At 39.6% G+C, this 23772-nt stretch overlaps 1 pseudogene; it reads left to right on the plus strand.

The window, feature by feature from the left end:
* The first annotated feature begins 16922 nt into the window (after window positions 1-16922).
* Window positions 16923-17860, plus strand: LOC123941424 (annotated as a pseudogene).
* The last annotated feature ends 5912 nt before the right edge of the window (window positions 17861-23772 follow it).

A 23772-nucleotide genomic window follows, 5' to 3' on the forward strand; every position in this document is an offset into this window, starting at 1 on the left:
AAACTATGAAAATGAAAACACATTGGTTCAAACTGATGAGATACTGCAAAGAAGGTTCTGAGAGGGAAGTACATAGCCATCCAAGCCTCTCTCAAAATTTTAGAAAAATCTCAAATACACAACCTAACCTTACACCCAAGGGATGTGTGTGTGGGGGGGACCACCAATTAAAGCCTAAACCAAAGAGGAGAAGAGAAATAATAAAGATTAGAGCACGAATCAAGGAAACAAAACCCAGAAAAGCAGTAGAACATATCAACGAAACTAGAAGCTAGTTCTGTGAAAGAATTAATAAGATTGATAAACCTCTGGCCAGACTTGTGCAAAAGAAAAGAGAAAGGACTCAAATTAATAAAATTATGAATGAAAGGGGAGAGATCATGACTAATACCAAGGAAATAGAAACAATTATTAGAAAGTATTACCAGCAACTATATGCCAACAAATTAAGCAATCTGAAAGAAATGGGTGTGTTCCTGGAAACATATAAATTATCAAGACAGGAATTAATAGACCAAAAACCAGCAAGGAAATTGAAACAGTAATCAAAAACCTCCCCAAGGGGAGCCTGGTTGGCTCAGTAGCTTTCGTTTCAGGTCATGATCTCCTGGTCCTGGGATCAAGCCCCACATCAGGCCCGTTGCTCAGCGGGGAGCCTGCTTCCCTTCCTCTCTCTCTCTGCCTGCCTCTCTGCCTACTTGTGATCTGTACCTGTCAAATAAATAAATTTAAAAATCTTAAAAAAAAAACAACAACAAGAGTTCAGGGTCAGATGGCTTCCAAGGGGAATTACACAAAATATTGAAAAAAGACATAATACCTATTCCACTGAAGCTGTTTCAAAAAGTAGAAATGGAAGGAAAACTCCTAAACTCGTTCTATGAGACCAGTATTACCCTGATCCCAAAACAAGGCAAAGACCCATTCAGAAAGAAGACTTATAGACGTCGACATTAGGGAGGATATGTGCTATAGTGAGCACTGTGAAGTATGCAAGACTGATGAATCATAGACCCGTACCCAGAAACAAATATATTGTATGTAAATAAAAAAAAATAGAATATATTTTTTCACTTCTTTTTTTTTAATTTCTTTTCAGCGTAACTGTATTCATTGTTTTTGCACCACACCTAGTGAGCCATGCAATATGTGCCCTCCCTAACCCACCACCTGGTTCCCCCAACCTGCCACCCACCGCCCCTTCAAAACCATCAGGTTGTTCTTCAGAGTCCATAGTCTCTCATGGTTCACCTCTCCTTCCAATTTACCTCAACTCCCTTCTCCTCTCCATCTCCCCATATCTTCCAGTTATTTGCTTTTCTCCACAAATTAGTGAAACCATATGATAATTGACTCTCTCTGCTTGACTTATTTCACTCAGCATAATCTCTTCCAGTCCGGTCCATGTTGATAAAAAAGTTGGGTATTCATCCTTTCTGATGGAGGCATAATACTCCACAGTGTATATGGACCACATCTTCCTTATCCATTCATCTGTTGAAGGGCATCATGGTTCTTCCCATGGTTTGGCGACTGTGACCATTGCTGCTATAAACATTGGGGTACAGATGGCCCTTCTTTTCACTCTATCTGTATCTTTGGGTTAAATACCCAGTAGTGCAATTGCAGGGTCATAGGGAAGCTCTATTTTTTATTTCTTGAGGAATCTCCACACTGTCTCCAAAGTGGCTGCTAAAATTTGCATTTCCACCAAGAGTGTATGAGGGTTCTCCTTTCTCCACAACCTCTCCAACACACCTTGTTTCCTGTCTTGCTAATTTTTTCCATTCTAACTGGTGTAAGCTGGTATCTCAATGAGGTTTTAATTTGAATCTCCCTGATGGCTAATGATGATGAGCATTTTTTCATGTGTCTCATAGCCATTTGTATGTCCTCATTGGAGAAGTGTCTGTTCATGTCTTCTGCCCATTTTTGGCTATGATTATCTAGAACACTTTTTTTTTTTTTTAAACTGAGACATAGGGACCAATATTCCTGATGAACATGGAGGCCAAAATACTCAACAAGATCCTAGCTAATAGGATCCAATAGTACATTAAAAAGATTACTCACCATGACCAGGTAGGATTAATTCCTAGGATGCAAGTGATGTTCAACACTCAGAAATCAATCAAAGTGATAGATCATGTTAAAAAAAAAGAAGAAACAAGAACCTTATGATCCTTTAAATTGATACAGAAAAAGTATTTGACAAAATACACATGTTCCAGATTAAAACTCTTCAGAGTATAGGGATAGAGGAACCATACCTCAACATCACAAAAGCCTTCTAAGAAAGGCCCAAGCTATTATCATTCCCAATGGGGAAAAAACGGGAGCTTTCCCTTATGGTCAGGAACATGACAGGGATGCTCACTCTCACCACTTTGCTCAAGACAGTACTAGAAGTGCTAGCCTCAGCAATCAGACAACATAAAGAAATAAAAGGCATCCATATTGGCAAAGAAGAAGTCAAACTCTCTCACTTCACAGATGACATGTTACTTTACATGGAAAATCCAAAAAACTCCAGTCCCAAATGGCTAGAACTCATACAGCAATTCAGCAATGTCACAGGATACAACATCAATACACACAAACAGCTAAAAATGTAAATGAAGAAAGAGAAATTAATAATTGACTCCATTCACAATAGCACCAAAAACCAGAAGATAGCTAGAAATAAACTTAACAACCAAAGGAGTAAAGGATCTATACTCTAGAAACTATAGAACACTCCTGAACAAAATGGAGGAAGACACAAAGAAATGGAAAAACATTCCATGCTCCAGAATTGGAAGAACAAATATTGTGAAAATGTCTATGTTGCCCAGAGCAATCTACACTTTCAATCCAATCCCTATCCAAATACCATGGACATTTTTCACAGGGCTGAAACAAAAAAAAAAACAACCCTAAAATTAGTATGGAACCAGAAAAAAACCCTGAATAGCCAGGGGACATGTTGAAAAAGAAAACTAAATCTAGGGATATCCCAATGCCTGACTTCCAGCTGTATTACAAAGCTGTGATCATGAAGACAGCATGGTACTGGCACAAAAACAGACACACAGACCAACGGTATAGAATAGGAAAATGAGATATGGACCCTCAACACTATGGTCAATTAATCTTTGACAAATCAGGAAAGAATATCCAATGGAAAAAAGAGAGTCTCATCCAGATGGCCAACAGACACATGAAAAAGTGCTCCACATCACTCAGAATCAGGGAAATACAAATCAAAACCACAATAAGATACCACTTCAAAGCAGTTGAAATGACTAAAATTAACAAGGCAGGAAATGACAGATGCTGGCGAGGATGCGGAGAAAGGGGAACCCTCCTACCCTGTTGGTGGGAATGCAAGCTGGTGCAACCACTTTGGAAAACAGCATGGAGGTTCCTAAAAAAGTTGAAAATAGAGCTACCCTACCACCCAGCAATTGCACTACTGAGTATTTACCCTAAAGATACAAATGTAGTGACCCAAAGGAGCACATGCACCTGAACATTTATAGCAGCAATGTCCACAATAGACAAACTATGGAAAGAACCTAGATGTCTATCAACAGATGAATGGATAGAGGTGGTATATATACACAATGGAATACTATGCAGCCATCAAAAGAAATGAAATCTTGCTATTTGCAATGACGTGGATGGAACTAGAGGGTATTATGGTGAGCGAAATAAGTCAACTGGAAAAAGACAACTATCATATGATCTCCCTGATATGAGGAAAGGGAGATACAACATGTGGGGTTTGGGAGTAGGAAAAGAATAAATGAAACAGGATGAGATCAGGAGGGAGACAAACCAGAAGAGACTCTTAATCTCACAAAACAAACTGAGGGTTGCCGGGGGTAAGGGAGAGAGTGGTGGGGTAATGGAAAATGGGGAGGGTATGTGCTATGTTCAGTGCTATGGAAGTGTGTAAACCTGACGATTCACAAACCTGTACCCCTGCAGCTAATAATACATTATACATTAATAAAAAAATTTTAAAAAATTAATTAAAAAAACCGTCTCTTCAATAAATGGGAAAATTGACAGCCACATGCAGAAGAATGAGACTGAACCACTAACTTACACCACACACAAAGATAAATTCAAAGGGGATGAAAGACCTCCATGTGAGACAGGAATCTATCAAAATCCTAGAGGAGAACATAGGCAGTAAACTCTTCGACATGGACCACAGCAAATTCTTGCAAGACACATCTTTAAAGGGAAGGGAAGGGATGTCTGAATGGCTCAGTTGGTTAAGCACCCGTCTTTGGTTCAGGTCATGATCCATGATCCCAGGGTCCTGGCCTCAAGTCCCACATCAGGCCCCTTGCTCAGAAGGGAGCCTGCTTCTCCCTCTGACTGCTGCTCCCCCTGCTTGTGCTCTCTCTCTCTCTCTCTCTTTCTTTCTCTCTCTGGTAAATAAATAAATAAAATCTTTTAAAATGTTAAAATATAGGCAAGGGAAACAAAAGCAAAAATAAAATTTGGGGATTTCATCAAGATAAAAAGCTTCTGCACAGCAAAGGAAATAGTCAACAAAACTAAGAGACAACCCACGGAATGGAGAAGATATTTGCAAATGACATTACAAATCAAGGGCTTGTATCCAACATCTATAAAGAACTTTGCAAATTCAACACACAAAAAAACAAATAATCTCACTAAGAAATGGGCAGCAGACATGAACAGACAATTCTCCAAAGAAGACATACAAATGGCCCACAGACACATGAAAACTTGTTGAACATCACTAGCCACCAGGGAAATACAAATCAAAATCATAATGAGATACCACCTTATGCCAGTCAAAATGGCCGGCAAGTGGCGGAGCAACGGAGCACAAAATCACGACTTTTAAAAGTCTGTTCCACTGAGGGCCATTGCTCCAGAGGCTAAACCGGGGTGAAGCCCATGCGGGGTCATCATGGCCCCAGGTTCTGCAGGGTCACAGAAGGATCGGGGGTGTTGGAGTGTCACAGAGCTCCCAGGTATTAGAACGGGGAAGCCAGCTACAGAGACAGAGCCGAGGACTGAGCTCTCAGTTCGGGGTTACCTTGAACCGGTCGCAGGCTGGGTGAGCTTGGAGCGTGGCCAGAGGCCGGGAATATGGGAGTGACTGGGTGCTGTTCTATGGGGGCACACTGAGGAGTGGGGCCCCGGGCTCTCGTCTCCTCCGGGCTGGAGACTTGGTGGCTGCCATTTTCATTCCAGTCCTCCGGAATTCTACGGAAAGTGTTCAGGGAACAGAAGCTCCCAAAAGTGAACCCGAGCAGATTACTTAGCCCGGCCCCCCGGTAAGGGCGGTGCAATTCCGCCTTGGGCAAAGACACTTGAGAGTCACTACAACAGGCCCCTGCCCCAGTAGATCAACAAGAAATCCAGCCAGGACCAAGTTCATCTACCAAGGAAAGCAGGTTCAATAACAAGGACAGCAGTGGAATTCCAGAGGAGGAGAAAGCAAAGCATGGAACTAATGGCTTTCTCTCCATAATTATTTAGTCTTGTGGTTAATTTAATTTTTTTTCAATGTGTTTTTTCTTCTTCTGCTAAATTTTTTAAAACTTTTACTCTTTTCTTTTTTAGTGTTTTTAACTAGTTTATCTAATATATGTATTTTTCTTTCTTTTTTATATTTTTTTCCTTATTTGTTTTCTTTTTTTAATTTTTTTTATTATGAACATTTTTTAGCCCCTTTCTCCCCCTCACAATTTGGGGTCTTTTCTGATTTGGTTAAACCGCATTTTTCTGTGGTCTTTGCCACCCTTTTAGTATTTTACATGCTCCTTCATATACTCTTATCTGGACAAAATGACAAGGCAGAAAAATTCACCACAAAAAAAACAAAAGAACAAGAGGCAGTACCGAAGGCTAGGGACCTAATCAATACAGACATTGGTAATATGTCAGATCTAGACTTCAGAATGATGATTCTGAAGGTTCTAGCTGGGCTCAGAAAAGGCATGGAAAATATTAGAGAAACTCTCTCTGGAGATATAAAATCCCTTTCTGAAGAAATTAAAAAAATAAATCTAACCAAGTTGAAATCCAAAAAGATATTAATGAGGTGCAATCAAAACTGGAGGCAGTGTGGACCTATTCTTGTTGACTTTGAGGGGGGTTCTCTGCACCTCCTGTATTTTGATGCTTGTTCCCTTTGCTATATTAGGGAAATTCTCTCCAATAATTCTCTCCAATAGACCTTTTGCTCCCCTCTCTCTTTCTTCGTCTTCTGGAATCCCAATTATTCTAATGTTGATTCGTCTTATGGTGTCACTTATCTCTCGAATTCTCCCTTCTTGGTACAGTAGCTGTTTTTCCCTCATTTGCTCAGCTTCTTTATTCTCTCATTTGGTCTCCTATATCACTAATGCATTCTTCTGCCTCATTTATCCTAGCAGTGATAGCCTCCATTTTTTATTGCACCTCATTAATAGCTTTTTTGTTTCAACTTGGTTAGGTTTTAGTTCTTTAATTTCTCCAGAAAGGGCTTTTATATCTTGAGAGAGGGTTTCTCTAATATCTTCCATGCCTTTTTCGAGCCCGGCTAGAACGTTCAGAATCGTCACACTGAACTCTTGATCTGACATATCACCAATGTCTGTGTTGATTAGGTCCCTAGCCTTCGGTACTGCCTCTTGTTCTTTTGTATGTGGTGATTTTTTCCGCCTTGTCATTTTGTCCAGATAAGAGGATATGAAGGATCAAATAAAATACTAAATGAGTTGCAAAGACCCCAGAAAAATGCGCTGTAACCAAATCAGAAGAGATCCCAAATTGTGGGGGGAGAAAGGGGATAAAAAGTGGTTCAGAAAAAAAAAAGAAAAAATTTAAAAAAATAAAACAAATAAAGAAAAAATATAAAAAAGGAAGAAAAAATATATATCTTTAGATAAACTAGCCAAAAAAGGTTAAAAAAGAAAAGGGTAAAAATTTTAAAAAATTTAGCAGAAGAAGAAAAAAGAAAGAAAAAAATTGAAAAAAGAAAAAAAAATGGAATTAACTGCAAGACTAAAGAATCATGGGGAGAAAGCCATGAGTTCCATGCTTTGCTTTCTCCTCCTCTGGAATTCCGCTGCTGTCTTAGGAATTGAACCTGCTTTCCTTGATAGATGAACTTTGTCCTGGCTGGATATTTTGTTGATCTTCTGGGGGAGGGGCCTGTTGTAGTGACTCTCAAGTGTCTTTGCCCAAGGCGGAATTGCACCGCCCTTACCAGGGGCGGACTAAGTAATCGGCTCGGGTTCGCTTTTGGGAGCTTCTGTTCCCTGAACGCTTTCTGTAGAGTTCTGGAGGACGGTAATGAAAATGGCAGCCTCCTAGTCTTTGGCATGGAGGAGCCAAGAGCTCGGGGCCCCACTCCTCAGTTCGTCCCCAGAGGACAGCATCCAATCAGTCCTGTATCCCTAGACTGTAGCCACACTCCGGGCTCACCCTGCCTGTGACCAGTTCAAGGTAACCCCAAGTGGAGAGTTCAGACCTCGGCTCTGACTCTGTAGCCAGCTTCTCCATTCTAACACCTGCGAGCTCTGCGACACTCTGGCACCCCGATTCTTCTGTGACCCTGTGGGACCTGGGGCCACGCTGACTCCGCATGGGCTTCACCCCGGTTTAGCCTCTGGAGCAATGTCCCTCAGTGGAACAGACTTTTATAATTCCTGATTTTTGCTCCTTGCTCCGCTGCTTGCCGGGAGCCGGCCCCTCCCCCCGCGGTCTATCTTCCTGTCGTTTTAGATTCACTTCTCCACCAGTCCTACCTTTCAGAAAGTGGTTGATTTTCTGTTTCTAGAATTGCTGTTCTTCTTCTCATCGATCTCCCTTTGGATTTGTAGGTGTTTGCAATGTTTAGATAAGCTATTGAGCTGATCTCCTACTACCTGATGTAGTCTCAGCCTGCTACTTCTCCGCCATCTTGACTCCTCCCCGATAAGGAGGTGTGAAATCAGATGTTACTCCAGCGAGGGCAAGGCCACGTGTCCCAGCAGCTTTGGGAGATGACCGCAGAATCCCTGTCACTCCTCACGAGCAGTTTCAGGTCAGAGAGCTTGGAAAGCTCGGACGAATATGCCAGTTTTCACCATTTTCAGCTCCCTCACCCACAGGTCCGCCTCAACATTGCATTTTTTAAAACTCCACATGTATTTTAGATATGTTGGTAATTCGTAAGGGAGAAAATGACCATTTATAAATGATAAACACTGACAATGAGTTTTCAGCATAGAAAACAAATACTGTCTATTTTCACAGACAATACAAACCAATTATAAAGCATGGAATCCTAGAGTCTGCTACTTTCACACATATGCATACTCTAATTCTATTACTGAAGGGCATATTTTATTACCACTATAGATGCATACTTAAATGTATACGTGTATACATTTGTGTACATGTGCATACACAGGTATAAAGAATGTACTGCCATACACTGAAATGTCTGGGAATGACTTGGTAGAGTCTACAACAAACAGCTTTAGTTCTTAGAGTTTGTGAACTACCACTGTCTGTTCTTTTAGACAATGGACCATTATGCAAACCAATACAGCTTTTCTGTTTCAAGAACATTCCCTACTAAAAAGAAACCCATTTACCATTCCTAAAGCAACACACAGACCAAGTTCCATTTCACTCACCTTTGATCACCTTCTCTCTGGGTTCTAAGCTATTTCCCTACCTCCGTTCCAAGTCATTGTCTAAAGACAGTACTGGAGATTGGCACTAAGTTGTACGCAGTAAGTGCAAAGGCTGACTATACCCAAACTGGGTTATCTGGAGGTTTTTCCTAAGCAAAAGGATGCTTTCTGTGATGACTTCACGTGTCTTCATGTGGTACAGAGATCTGCACTTTGCCTCTAGGACGTAGGAGATGAAGGCAATTGCAAACTCCACTATGGTCTCGTGAAAGCAGTGACTGCCTATATGACAGGGAGTCCCTTATGACACAGGAGAGGGTGCTGTGACACTCAGCTGTGGCTGGGCTGGCACCGAAACCCTAATGCATTTCCCTGGCTGGTGGCTCTGGGGAGCAGCTGTCCCACAATGTTAATGAGCCCCTGTCACTGAGCTGTGTAGAGATGGCCGTCCTCAGGGAAAACGACGATCAAAGACAATGTCAGAGGAGACCTTGATTGTCTCTTTTGTTATGTCACATATTTCACAGAGGACAAATAACTCCCATGATCTCCCCAGCCACCTTGACTATCATCTGTCAATAATCTATAGGTTTTACAAATCTCCTAAGATTTTTATCCTCACAGCTGGCCAAATATTTACATTAAACCATATAGCTATATAATTTTAATGTAAATATGTGAATAAATTATTAATTTAATTTCATTGATAACCAATGTATATGGAATCACAGAGATAATAATTAAGCACAGTCTTATCATTTATCATACCATGAATATAAAGGAAGGCAACCAAATTCTACCAAAGTTCTAATAGAGCAAAGGGAAAACAAAATCTCAAATCATCTAGAACACTGTTCAGTTTATATTGATAGGTTTTAGTGATGTACTCAGTTTTTAAAAAATCATCTCTTTTTACAAAACACATGATTTATTTTTTTTAATTTTTATTTGTTTATTTTCAGCGTAACAGTGTTCATTGTTTTTGCACCACACCCAGTGCTACATGCAGTATGTGCCCTCCCTATTACCCACCACCTCGTTCCTCAACCTCCCACACACACCCCGCCCCTTCAAAAACCTCTGGTTGTTTTCAGAGTCCATAGTATCTGATGGTTCATCTCCCCTTCCAGTTTCCCTCAACTCCCTCTCCTCTCCATTTCCCCATATCCACATGTTCTTTGTTATGCTCCACAAATAAGTGAGACCATATGATACTTGCTTGACTCTCTCTGCTTGACTTATTTCGCTCAGCTTAAAACACATACGATTTAATTTCAACTAGTCTTGCATTTAAGTTCCAAATTATTTCTACTTTATTGGGATAGTTAAAATAATCACTACAGAAAAATGGAAAGAAGTTGGGTGGTTTGTGGCTGTATCTCCTAGATCCTTATGTTCCAGGTTCATTTACCCTGTTCAACCAAAAGAGATTAACTACTTCCTGCTAAAAACGTTCTTAGATTTGAATTTTCTCAGTTATCCCTGTACCACATAGATCCCCTCCTGAGAGTCAGGGGGAACTGGCAGGCACTACAGTGTGGGTGTCCTGACTAGGGAAGGAATCACAGACCTGCTGTTAATGCTCTGTGTCCAGGCCCCACTCACTGCCAGCCTTACACGCTTAAGTCACTTTGACGATCGTGAGGCATTATCTAGAGACGCTGACCCACACTCACATTCCTGGATCCAATATTATCCAGGACAATGCTCCGTCGCCTGCCCCAAGACACACATGTAAGAACACTCCACAGCAGTGTCATTGCTATTAACCAAAACCTGGATGAGTCCAAAGACCCATCCCCAGTAAACTGGTAAATTGTGACCTATTCATACAGGAGTACTTTCCAACAGTATGAATATCACTCCAACTAAACAAATAGAAACAATACTTTTCACATAAGGTGCTGAGGATAGGATGAAAGTTACAAAGTAAACAGTCCCTCTGCACAAGTTCAGAAACAGGTAAAACAGACTGTTCTTCATGAACTCATACATGTGCAGTAAGGCTATAATTATAGCACAAAATTACTGTCACAACTAAAAATGGTATCAAAGGACTGATTATAACAAAGTCAAGAGCAAAGGAGAGAGAAAGGTATGTAGTTGGGTGGAGGCCAGCTGAAGTTCTCTCCAGGTCTAGTTAGCAAGGGAGGCAATATCATAACCATTCACTTCTTTTTTCTTTAAGATTTTATTTATTTATTTGAGAGATAGAGAGCAAAGCAGGGGAAGGAGCAAAGGGAGAGAGAGAAACACACTCCCTCTAAGCAAGGAGCCTGATGCAGGGCTCAATCCTAGAACCCTGGGATCATGACCTGAGCCAAAGGCAGATGCTTAACTGACTGAGCCACCCGGGAGCACGTAGTGAGGACAGTCTTTCCTCTGAAAGATCTAAATTGCCACCAGCTCAGTACATTCTCCAACAGGCTGTCTCTGGTCTCTGAACTCTTCCCAGCTCTGTGGTCCTCTTCGTCACTACCTGTCCTCCCTGTGAGGGAAGCACTGGGAACAGCCCAACCTTCCTGCTAAGTGAGATGTCACTGCCCTGCACTGCTGCCTGCGTTGGGATCTGTGGTTACCACTGGATAAACAGATGAAGAGCCTACGTAGGGAAAATGAAAATGAAATGCCTCCCCGAAAAGGGAGAGACAGAGAAGACAAAACCAGAGGGACAGATGACAGAAGCTGAAAGATACAGGCCACACACACAGAGGTTCTTGCTCTCCATTGCCCTCCCTCACCCACCGCTAAAATATATACATAAATCTTAAAAGAAAAAAAAAAGGACACAGAGAATGAAACAACTTCACTCTCAAAAGAGGTTAAAGCTATTCTCAGAGGATGTTGGTGGGAATGCAAACTGGTGCAGTCATTCTGGAAAACAGTATGGAAGTTCCTCAAAAAGTTAAAAATAGAGCTACCCTATGACCCAACAATTGGACATCTGACAAACTCTTTCCATAGTTTGGCTATTGTGGACATTGCTGCCATAAATAATGGCACGCATGTGCCCCTTCAAACCACTATGTTTCTATCGTTTGGATAAATATTTGGTAGTGCAATTGTTGGGTCGCTCAGAGGGGATGGAGTAATTGGGTGATGGGCATTGACGTGATGAGCACTGGGTGTTACATGCAACTGATGAATCACTGCATTCTACCTCTGAAACTAATAATACACTACATGTTAACTAGATTGAATTGAAATTTTAAAAATATTAGAATGTGCCTAAATATTAGCTCTGTGATCCCATATACATTGGTTATGAATGGAGTTAAATTAAGAACTTATTCACATATTTACCTTTAAAATTAAGTAACTGAAGGAACTCTCATATTTTTATATGTAAATATTTGGGCAGTTGTGAGGTAAAAATCTTGGGTGTTTTGTAACACATCTGGGTCATTCACAGATGAGACTAAGGTAGCTGGGGAGTTCTCAGGAGTTATTTGTCTTCTGTCAAATATATGAAATAACAAGAGAGATGAGATCTCCTCTGACATTGTCCTTGATCATCCTTCTCCCTGAGGACGGCCATCTCTAGACAGGTCAGTGACGGGGGCTCATTGATGGTGTGGAGCATCTTCTCCCCAGGGACATCAGCCAGGAAAACACATTTGGTTTTCAGTGCCAGCCCAGCCACAGCTGAGTGTCACAGCACCCTCTCCTATGCTCATAAGCATGTCCCTGTCATACAGCCAGGTCACTGTTTTCAGGAAACCGTAGTGAGAGTTTGCAATTGCCTTCATCTCCTACCTTCCAAAGGAAAAGTGCAGGTCTCTGTACCACAAGAAGACATGGAAACACTTGTTTTCTCATCATGAGAAAACATCGTTTTGCTTAGGAAAAATTTATATATAAGCCAGTGATGGTGTAGTCAACCTCTGTATTTACTGCACACAACTGATTCTAAGTGTCCAAGTGCCAATCCCTAGTACATCTTTGGCAGTGACTTGGAAAGGAGGTAGGGAAAGAGGTTAAAACCCATAGAGAAGGTGAACAAAGGTGAGTGAAATGGAACTCGGTCTCTGTGTTGCTTTAGGAATTGGCAAGTTAGTCTATTTTCAGTTGCAGTTGTTCTTGAAACAGAAAAGCTGCACTGGTTTGCACATATGGTCCACTGTCTAAAGAAACAGACTGTGTGGGAAATCACCAAATACAAGAACTAAAATTTAATTGTTCATTATAGGCTCCACCAAATTGTTCCCAGACATTTCATTCTACTGTAGTACATTCATTAGACCTGTATATGCACACGTGGAAAATAATTTAAATATGCATATATAGTGGTAATAAAATGTACCCTTTATGCATATGGACAAAAGTATTAGACTATATACATCCATGTTTTCCATGTTTATATGGAAAATATATATATATAAACATATATATATTATATATATAATATATATATAAGACCAAGTGTATATACGTCCATGGTTCTTATTGTCTGTGAAATTAGATATTTGTTCTCTACACGTAAAACTCATGGCCAGTATTTATTGTTTCTAAATGGTTATTTTCTCCCTTACGAGTCACCAAAGTATCTAAACTATGCATAGAGTTTTAAAAATGCTATGTTGAAAATACAAGAGGGATGTTCCATTTTGTAAATATTGTATCAATGCATCTCTATTTGGACAGTGTTAATCAGATTTGATGACGTATCATGTGAGTACAAATATCAGTCTGAAGAAGAAAAGGTAGGAAGAAACCTGAATGTTTAGTTAATAAATTAGGCAAATGAAAAGTTCTGTGTGTGTGTGTGTCTGTGTGTGTGTGTGTGTACGTGATTATGCTGAGGTGATGTATAAGGTACACTGGGTTCCATCCTTCTATCCTTGCACAGAATCATGAATGGACTCTTGTGTGAATGCTGTTGGAGCCCTAATCAGACGCGCTTTACCTGGCTGCTGCTCCAATCCTTACTCTATGTGTTAGGAATATGGGCTGTAGATGCACAGCCATTCCCTCCATCAGAGATTTGCCCTCAGCTGAGAGGGAGCCACTTTGCCAGGGGGTCTGAGGAACACACTTGGGGCAGCTCACAGCCAGTGACAGACTCATGGGAGAGACAAAAGGCTGCCAATGTCAAGGTAGGACTAAGTCTGATGCAATTCATGTTCCAGAACTGTGCTGTCCAACACTGGAGTAAGTAATCACAGGAAATCATTTAAATTTAAATTAATTAAAATTAAATAAAATACAAAATTCAGTTTCTCAACTAGGCTATTTTAAATACTCAGGTAGTGACACGTGGATAGTGGCTATTGCATTAGAAAGCAAGGGCTGAGTATTTCCGCCAGCAGAGATGCATACTTGTATGGGAGAGTGGTGTCCAGCTTCTTATGGGATCAGGCTCATGCCATCTTCCACCTGAGACCACCTCCTGGCTTAGCAGCATTCTCTGCTCTGTTTTGCTTCCCTCATCCCCTTTATCCTGAGAGCATTCCCTGAACAAACCACGTGCAGTGGAAATCCTACTTGATCCTCTTCTCCCATGGAACCTGGTGGAAAGCACCATCCATGTTCATGAGACCTGTCATTTCCAGTGTTGTGATAGCTGCCTTCCCCTCACTAGCTATCTTGCATTGCCCTTGGGGACCTGTTCTAGTACATGGGGGGTCAGCTCAGAGCTAGGAGAGAGAAGCTTTATTAAAGTAATAGTGATTCATTCCTACCATTGTCAACACTATTTCAGATTCATTCAGGAACTGGATAGGGCAGAGTTTCTATGTCAGTTATATTACTGGATGTTACATATTTGAATATCCTAAATATAGACACTGTTTTGTTATCTTTGGTCTTTAAAATGTGTAGACATTATCTTGATACTTTGGTTTTTACAATGTGTAGTTGGCATACTAAGCATCTGGTTTTGTGGGAAGATGTATTCTTCCACTTAAACTTTTGTTCTATGCTAACTTGAACACTTATGGTATTGGCTCTATCATCCTACTTGTGCCAATACTAAGCATTTAACCTCTTTCATTTAATGACTGTTCTCTTAATTATTATCATAAAATTGTGTTTTTGTGAGATGTCATTTCCCATTATATTCTTTTTTAATAGTAATTATTACATGGAATGTCATCTTTTTTGTTTTATAGAATCTATTTATTTTTGTTTTACTTACTGAAATTTTTTCTCTACATATACCTAACCTGTGCTTTTTTCAAGCATTTATTTTGTGTACACAAAGTAACTTATGTATGACTTTTATAATGAATTTTCCTATATCATTCATATCATGATGGATGCATCCAGCATTCTTTACAAATCTGAACCTGTAAAGCAGCAAATCATTTCACAAGTTCATCTCAGCAGTGCTATATCTTTGTAAACTGCCTTCTTAGTTATTATTTACATGATGAATTTAGAATATATCGTTATTTTATTCCAATGATGCTTTATTACATTGGTGTTATCCTTGGATGAGTTAACATTTTATGTTTGCCCTCCTTCACTTTGGTGTGTCTTTTATGAGGCACATTCAAAAGGTTGCCAGCAATTTATTTCAAATAAGTGTTTATCTGTAGTTATGCATGTGTGCAGGAGACTAAACCATGGTTTTTTTTAATTAGCTTTTCTGAGCAGGTATGAGTTAGAGGACATTCCCTGTTGTACACATTTTAGACTTTCTCAAATACCTTTACAATGAATTTTATTGAGAAATTTTTCTGCATATTTTTTGTGTGGATACCACTATATACATCTTTAGATGAAATCAAAGGAAATATAAAATAATGTGAAGTGCTATATCTTCTATTCCACTTTTATGAACATTTATTTATACCAGTTTTGTACCAATTTCTTTCACACATCAATGGGTATACTCCAAAACCTGATTCAAATTTTTAAAGTCTTAGAAGAACAAAAATATACTGTATGTGTAACCATTTGTATATGATAGAACGGAAATACTCATTTTCTGATTCCTCTTTGGTTGGTATAGAACTATGCTTCTTCAGTACGAAGCAGCTGAAAGAGGTAGGAGTCATTGGACTCACCTCAGAGCTGGCACTGTGTTGGGTCCATGTCATTAACCTTTCAAGGGAGTTTCCAGAAAGGTGATTAACCTAATGTTGACAGATGTCTGACAGTTTGCATAACACCAAACCATCCTTTTGTATATGGCTTTCTTTGTACTAGTTAAGGTTTCCTTTATAGCACTTTGACCAGTCTTTGCTTTGAGAATGTACCTGACTATATCTCTATGTATTTATCTATGTAATTATATATAATAGAAAGTGATATAAAACATTACACTTTGTAGATTACAGAGTTGGATGAATTTTTAAATTGTTATCTGATTAGAATGTTGATAAGAAATAATCCTACCTCTTTCAGGAATTTTAGGAACTCTAGTTGATAATGTATGAAACAGAAATCTTCAGAAGGAGAAAAAGTTGTGGCCACCAGATTTTAGAGCTCTGATTCCACGTGACAATTCAGGATCAAGGAATTTTCAGAGTTCCTGATAAACTGGTATGGTGATTTTAAGCATCTTTAGGGCAAGTTAAGGACTGTAAGAGAGTGGTGGTGTTTTCAACTTCTCTCTGATTTGAGTATTTGGTTGTTTTACTACTATAAGGAAACACAAATTCAAACAAGTGGCTTCCATAAATATCTTACAGAAGTAATTCTGACACAATGTTTATATTCAGAACCCTTAAGTATATTTTGGATGTGATTGAATTCTTCATATTAGTGCATTCTAGGTCTTAAATTCCTATATCTGAATGCATTTTCAAGATTATGTTCTATTACAATATATTGTATGTGAGGTGTGTGCAAATCCAGCTGTGTACAAATCCAGCTGTGAATCATGAGATACATATTCACAATAACGTCTTTCCCTCTCTCCACATCTCCTTCTGTTTCTTTCTGATTCTCCCTCTTTTTCCCTCATCCCTGTTCTCTCTAAAATGTATGTTTATACTTACAGTATGTTTATACTTTATAAAGTAGTTTATACTTACTTATACTTTTAAGCTCAGAACAAAAGGACTCTTATACCTCTGACTTATGCAAGCACAAGGTCCATTTTTTCACTTTTCTTATACTAAATATAAATGGCATACTTTCATGATAATGTGGAACTGTATTGGTATGAGCTATATCAATATAAATGAGTACATTATTTATTCAAATAGTTACTGATAAAATCTGAGGGCCATGTCGTGTAACATGAAGGACCCTCCAACCATTTATTATTTTTTTAAGATTTTAAAAATTGCTAAACACGTGGTACTAAAAGGAAACATGTGCTAACAGAGGATGGAACAGAAAAATGGCAGTTCTTTCACTGGGTTTTTACTGTTGGGTTTCTCTGACCGACCTCAACTGGAGCTAGTCCTTTTGTGGCTCTTCTGATCTTCTACCTGTTCACTCTGCTAGGAAACACCACCATCATGGCCTTGGCCCACCTTAACCCACATCTTCAGACTCCCATGTACTTTTTCCTCTCCAACCTAAGCTTTCTGATCCTGTGTTACATGACCAGCAATGTCCCTCAGCTCCTGGTTCATCTCAGGACAGCAGACAAGTGTATCTCCTTTGGTGGCTGTGTAACTCAGCTGTTCCTCTCGCTAGGTTTGGGAGGCACAGAATGCATTCTGTTAGGGGTCATGGCGTTTGACCGCTATGCAGCCATCTGCAAGCCCCTGCAGTACACCATGATCACACACCCACGTCTCTGTGCCCTCATGGCGTCTGCATCATGGTTCATTGGTTTTGCCAACTCCTCATTGGAGACAGTGCTTATCTCCCTCGTACCACTTTGTGTGAGAAATAAAATAGACCACTTCTTTTGTGAGGTCCCCCCACTGCTCAAGCTTGCCTGTGTTGATACTACTGTATATGAGTCTGAGATCTTCTTTTCCAGCATGATCTTTCTTATAATACCTGTGTCATTAATCACCTTTTCCTATGGTTGGATTGTTAGGGCAGTCTTAAGAATAAAGTCGGCCTCAGGGCAGAGGAAATCATTTGCCACATGTGGGTCCCACATCACAGTGGTCTCCTTGTTCTATGGCCCAGCCATCTATTCTTACTTCCAGCCCAGCAACAACTACTCCCGGGATCAAGTCAAGTTTGATTCTCTATTCTACACAGTCATCACGCCCATGGTCAACCCCATCATATATACACTGAGTAACAAGGATATGATGGGAGCAATAAAGAAGGTGCTATCGAGAGCACATGACTCTAGATGACTAGGCAGGGAAGACCTTTTTATGGACGACTTTGAATGCCAGAATTTTTAATATGTTTGTGTCCTGCATGTGTCATGGAAAATTTCAGCTGACATATCTCAAGGAAATTTCTTTTTTTTTTTCCTACAACAGCTTTTATTTTTCCCTAATTCATTCAATTAGATGAGATACAAATCAGGTGTCTTTTTTTTAATGTAGTCTCCACACCTCTCATGAGCCTCAAACTCACAACCCTGGGATTAAGAGTTAGATGATCTACCAACTGAGCCAGCCAGACATCTCTTCAAGTCATGCATCTTTTTAAGTGCCAAAACTCATACCACTCTCTTAAGTGAATCCTGGAAATTATAATGAGCAGGGCCAAGGTCAGCTGTCCCAGAGGAAAAGAAAGGATTGAAAAGTTGAACTGTCTCCAATGGCTATTGGGCCATTTGCTGTTATAAATAATGGGCTTATCCTAGGGTATGAGGTGCAAGTAGTGATCCAGGGGCTGGACTCGGAGTTCACAACCCCTGCCAACAGGTTATGCCAATGCCTCCGGGTCCTGGACAGACAGAACACTAAAGAAAGAGAAATTAAGGAATCCATTCCATTTACCAGAGCACCAAAAACCACAGAATACCTGGGAATAAACTTAACCAATGAAGTAAAGGATCTATACACTAGAAACTATAGAACTTCTATGAAATAAATTGAGGAAGACACAAAGAGATTGATACACATTCTATGCTCATTGATTGGAAGAATAAACATGGTAAAAATGTTTATACTGCCCAGAGCAATCTATACTTTCAATGCCATCTTGATCAAAATTCCACCAGCATTTTTAAAAGTGCTATAACAAACAATCTTAAAATTTGTATGGAACCAGAAAAGACCCCAAATCACTAAGGAAATGTTGAAAAAGAAAAACAAAGCTGAGGCATCACATTGCCTGATTTCAAGCTTTACTATAAAGATGTGATCACCAAGACAGCATGGCACTGGCACAAAAACAGACACATGGATCAATGGAACAGAGTAGACAGTCCAGATATGGACCCTCAACTCTATGGCCAAATAATCTTTGACAAAGCAGGAAAAAATATCCAGTGGGAAAGAAGACAGTCTCTTCAATAAATGGTGCTGGGAAAATTGGACTGCCACATGCAGAAGAATGAAACTCAACCATTCTCTTACACCATTCACAAAGATAAACTTGAAATGGATGAAAGACCTCAACATGAGGCAGGCATCTATCTAAATCCTAGAGGAGAACAGAGGCAGTAACCTCTTCTATATCAGCACAGCAACATCTTTTAAGACATGTCTCCAAAGGCAAAGGAAACAAAAGTGAAAGTGAACTTTTGGAATTTCATCAAGATCAAAAGGTTCTGCACAGCAAAAGAAATAGTCAACAAAACAAAGAGACAACCGACAGAATGGGAGAAGAAATTCTCAATTGACACTATAGACAAAGGGCTGATATCCAAGTTCTATAAAGTACTCCTCAAACTCAACACACACAAAACAGATAATCACATCAAAAAATGGGCAGAAGACATGAACAAACACTTTTTCAGTGAAGACATGCAAATGGCTAACAGACACATGAAAAAATATTCATCATCATTAGTCACCGAGGAAATTCAAATCAAAACCTCACTGAGATACCACCTTAAACCAGTTAGAATGGCCAAAATTACCAGCATAGGAAACAACAAGTGCTGGAGAGGATGTGGAGAAAGGGGAGAAGGGTAACCCTCTTACACTAGTGCAACCACTTTGAAAAACTGTGTGGACGTTCCTTAAAAAATTAAAAATAGGGCTTCCTTATGACTCTAAAATTTCACTACCAGGTATTTACCCCAACGATACAGATGTAGTGAAAAGAAGGGCCTTCTGTACCACAATGTTCATAGCAGTAATGGCCACAGTCAAAAAACTGTGGAAAGAACCAAGATGCCCTTCAATGGACGAATGGGTAAAGAAGATATGGTCCATATATACAATGGAGTATTAAACCTCCATCAGAAAGGATGAATACCAGGGTACCTGGGTGGTTCAGTGGGTTAAGCCTCTGCCTTCTGCTTAGGTCATGATCTCAGGGGCCTGGGATTGAGCTCCACATAGGGCTCTCTGCTCACCAGGGAGTCTGCTTCCTCCTCTCTCTCTCTGCCTGCCTCTCTGCCACTTGTGATCTATGTCTGTCAAATAAATATAATAATAATAAAAATAAAATCTTAAAAAAAAAGAAAGGATGAATACCCAACTTTTGAATCAACATGGACAGGACTGGAGGAGACAATTCTGAGTGAAATAAGTCAAGCAGAGAGAGTCAATTATCATATGGTTTCACTTACTTGTGGAGCATAAGGAATAACATGGAGGACATTAGGAGAAGGAAAGGAAAAGTGAATAAGAGTAAATTGGAGGAGGATACTCCTCCCCCCATGAAAGACTGTGGACCCTGAGAAACAAACTGAGAGACTTGGAAGACAGGACATGGGGGGATAAGTGAGCCTGGTGGTGGGTATTAAGGAGGGCTTGTATTACATGGAGCACTGGTTGTGTTGCATAAACAATGAATCTTGGAACACTGAAAAAATAAAAGAAAAAAAAAACTAGTGAAGTATTATATGTTGGCTAACTGAGCATGAAAGAAAGGAAGAAAGAAAGAAAAGAAAGAACGAGGGTACCTGGATTCCTCAGTGAGTTAAGCCTCTGCCTTCGACTCATGTCATGTTCTCAGGGTCCTGGCATCGAGCCCTGCATTTTTTCATTTTTTTTTCTCCTATCCCCCTAGCCCCCCGTGTTGCATCTCCACGTCCTCATATCAGGGAGATCCTATGATAGTTGTCTTTCTCTGATTGACTTATTTCACTAAGCATGATACCCTCCAGTTCCATCCACGTCGTCGCAAATGGCAAGATTTCGTTTCTTTTGATGGCTACATAGTATTCCATTGTGTATATATCCCACATCGTCTTTATCCATTCATTTGTTGATGGACATCTAGGTTCTTTCCAGAGTTTGGCTATTGTAGACTTTGCTGCTATAAACATTTGGGTACACGTGCCCCTTCGGATCACTACGTTTATATCTTTAGGGTAAATACCCAATAGTGCAATTGCTGGGTCATAGGGTAGTTCTATTTTCAACATTTTGAGGAACCTCCATGCTGTTTTCCAGAGTGGTTGCACCAGCTTGCATACCCACCAACAGTGTAGGAGGGTTCCCCTTTCTCCGCATCCTCGCCAGCATCTGTCATTTCCTGACTTGTTAATTTTAGCCATTCTGACTGGTGTGAGGTGATATCTCATTGTGGTTTTGATTTGTATTTCCCTGATGCCGAGTGATGTGGAGCAGTTTTTCATGTGTCTCTTGGCTATCTGGATGTCTTCTCTATGGTCAACTAATCTTCGACAAAGCAGGAAAGAATGTCCAATGGAAAAAAGACAGCCTTTCAATAAATGGTGCTGGGAAAATTGGATAGCCACATGCAGAAAAATGAAATTGGACCACTTCCTTACACCACACACGAGAATAGACTCAAAATGGATGAAGGACCTCAATGTGAGAAAGGAATCCATCAAAATCCTTGAGGAGAATGCAGGCAGCAACCTCTTCGACTTCAGCCGCAGCAACATCTTCCTAGGAACATCAGCAAAGGCAAGGGAAACAAGGGCAAAAATGAACTATTAGGATTTCATCAAGATCAAAAGCTTTTGCATAGCAAAAGAAACAGTTAACAAAACCAAAAGACAATTGACAGAATGGGAGAAGATATTTGAAAATGACATATCAGATAACTTGGATGCTAATTGGATACTAGCATTTGGATACTAGCCATACCAGGGCTAGTATCCAAAATCTATAAGGAACTTAGCAAACTCAACACCCAAAGAACAAACAATCCAATCAAGAAATGTGCAGAGGACATGAACAGACATTTCTGCAAAGAAGACATCCTGATGCCTGTGTTTTTAATTATTATTGTAAAATTGTGTTCTTATGAGATGTCATTTCCCATCATATTTTTGGATGGTAATTATTTCATAGAATGTCAACTTTTTTTATTTTGTAGAATCTACTTATTTTTATTTTACCCAATAAATTTTTTTCTCTATTTATATAACCTGTGCTTTCTTCAAGTATTTATTTTTTGGGTATGTAAAGGAATAATTTATGTCTGATTTTTATAACTGCATATTCCTGTATCATATATATCATGATCGGTACTAAGAACACCATTCTTTCCTCCTGTAACTAGGATGGAGTGTTCACTATTTTCAGCCAGCATTATTTACATTGTTTGCCTAAGAGGAATCAATGTCTCTTACTGCATTTGGTCATTTGATACATACCTATATAGATATTGGTGCTTAGTCTAATTATCAATTCTTTATATTTTGAAAGAAGGAAATAAAACAAAATTTCCTCCTTAATCTTAGCCTAAACATACCTTTCTCTGAAAAGATTTCTTTCTGTGGTGGTGCACACAACTTTAAAATGGATGGATGCTGAGGAGGTGAGAAAGAAGAGAACAAAGTCACCCAGATCAGCAGAAAGTACTCTTGAGAATTGATGGGAGAATGAATTATGCAGCCTGATCTTTCCTATATCCAGAGTTACTAAAGGATAATTTTCCTGAATGCAAAGTGAAAAAAATAAAGGTAAGAAGATAGACAATGATATTCATATTGTAGTTCCCTCCTAGTGTGCTGTCCAGGAAGGCACTGGAAGCAATCCTAACATAGAAAGACAATCACGTTCCTTTTTCACTTTTGGTGGGTGTGGGCATCCTCTTAGCCTGACATTTTATTTTTCACCTTAAAATCATATTCATTTCTATACCTGTTAGATAGGCAGTCATTCAGCATTCTTTTATGTATACACACACATACATACACAATCCTGTAAAGCAGCAAATCATATTTACAAGTTTATCTCACCAGAGTTTTTTTTTTTTTTTTTTTTTATTTATTTTTTTTTTATTTTTCTCATTTTATTTATTTTTTCAGCGTAACAGTATTCATTGTTTTTGCACAACACCCAGTGCTCCATGCAAAACGTGCCCTCCCCATTACCCACCACCTGTTCCCCCAACCTCCCACCCCTGACCCTTCAAAACCCTCAGGTTGCCCCAACCTCCCACCCCTGACCCTTCAAAACCCTCAGGTTGTTTTTCAGAGTCACCAGAGTTTTATCTTTGCTCAACTGCCTTCTTAGTTCCTATGGCTAGGATAATGCTAAAATATACCATCATTTTATTCTAATGGTGCATTATTATATTGTTGTTTCCTTGGATGAGTTAGAATCTTATGTTTACTCTCTTTTACTTTGGTGAGTGCATTTATGAAGCACATTTAAAAAGTTGCCAACAATTTATTTCAGATAAGTATCTATCTATATTTGTTTGCATGTGCAGGAGACTGAAACATGGTTTGTTTTATTTGCTCTTCTGAGCAGGTGTGAATCAGGGCACATTCCATGTTGTTGCATGTTCAGACTGTCCCAAATACCTTTATAATTAATTCTATTAAGAAAGTTTTTCTGGGGGCACCTGGGTGGCTCAGTGGTTAAGCTGCTGCCTTCGGCTCAAGTCATGATCTCAGGGTCCTGGGATCGAGCCCCACATCGGGCTCTCTGCTCAGCAGGGAGCCTGCTTCCTTCCCCTCTCTCTGCCTGCCTCTCTGCCTACTTGTGATCTCTCTCTGTCAAATAAATTTAAAAAAAATCTTAAAAAAAAGTTTTTCTGCATAGATTTATATGCATGGCTGATACTGATCACATCTTTATAGGAAATCGAAGGTGGTATAAAATAGTGTGAAATGCTACATGTTCAATTCAGATTTCATGAACATTTAATGAATATTGTAACAATTTCTCCCACACAACAATGTGTCTACCCCCAAGACCAATTCAGGTTT

Source organism: Meles meles, chromosome 5 (genome assembly GCF_922984935.1).
Source record: "Meles meles chromosome 5, mMelMel3.1 paternal haplotype, whole genome shotgun sequence".
Lineage (NCBI taxonomy): Eukaryota > Metazoa > Chordata > Mammalia > Carnivora > Mustelidae > Meles > Meles meles.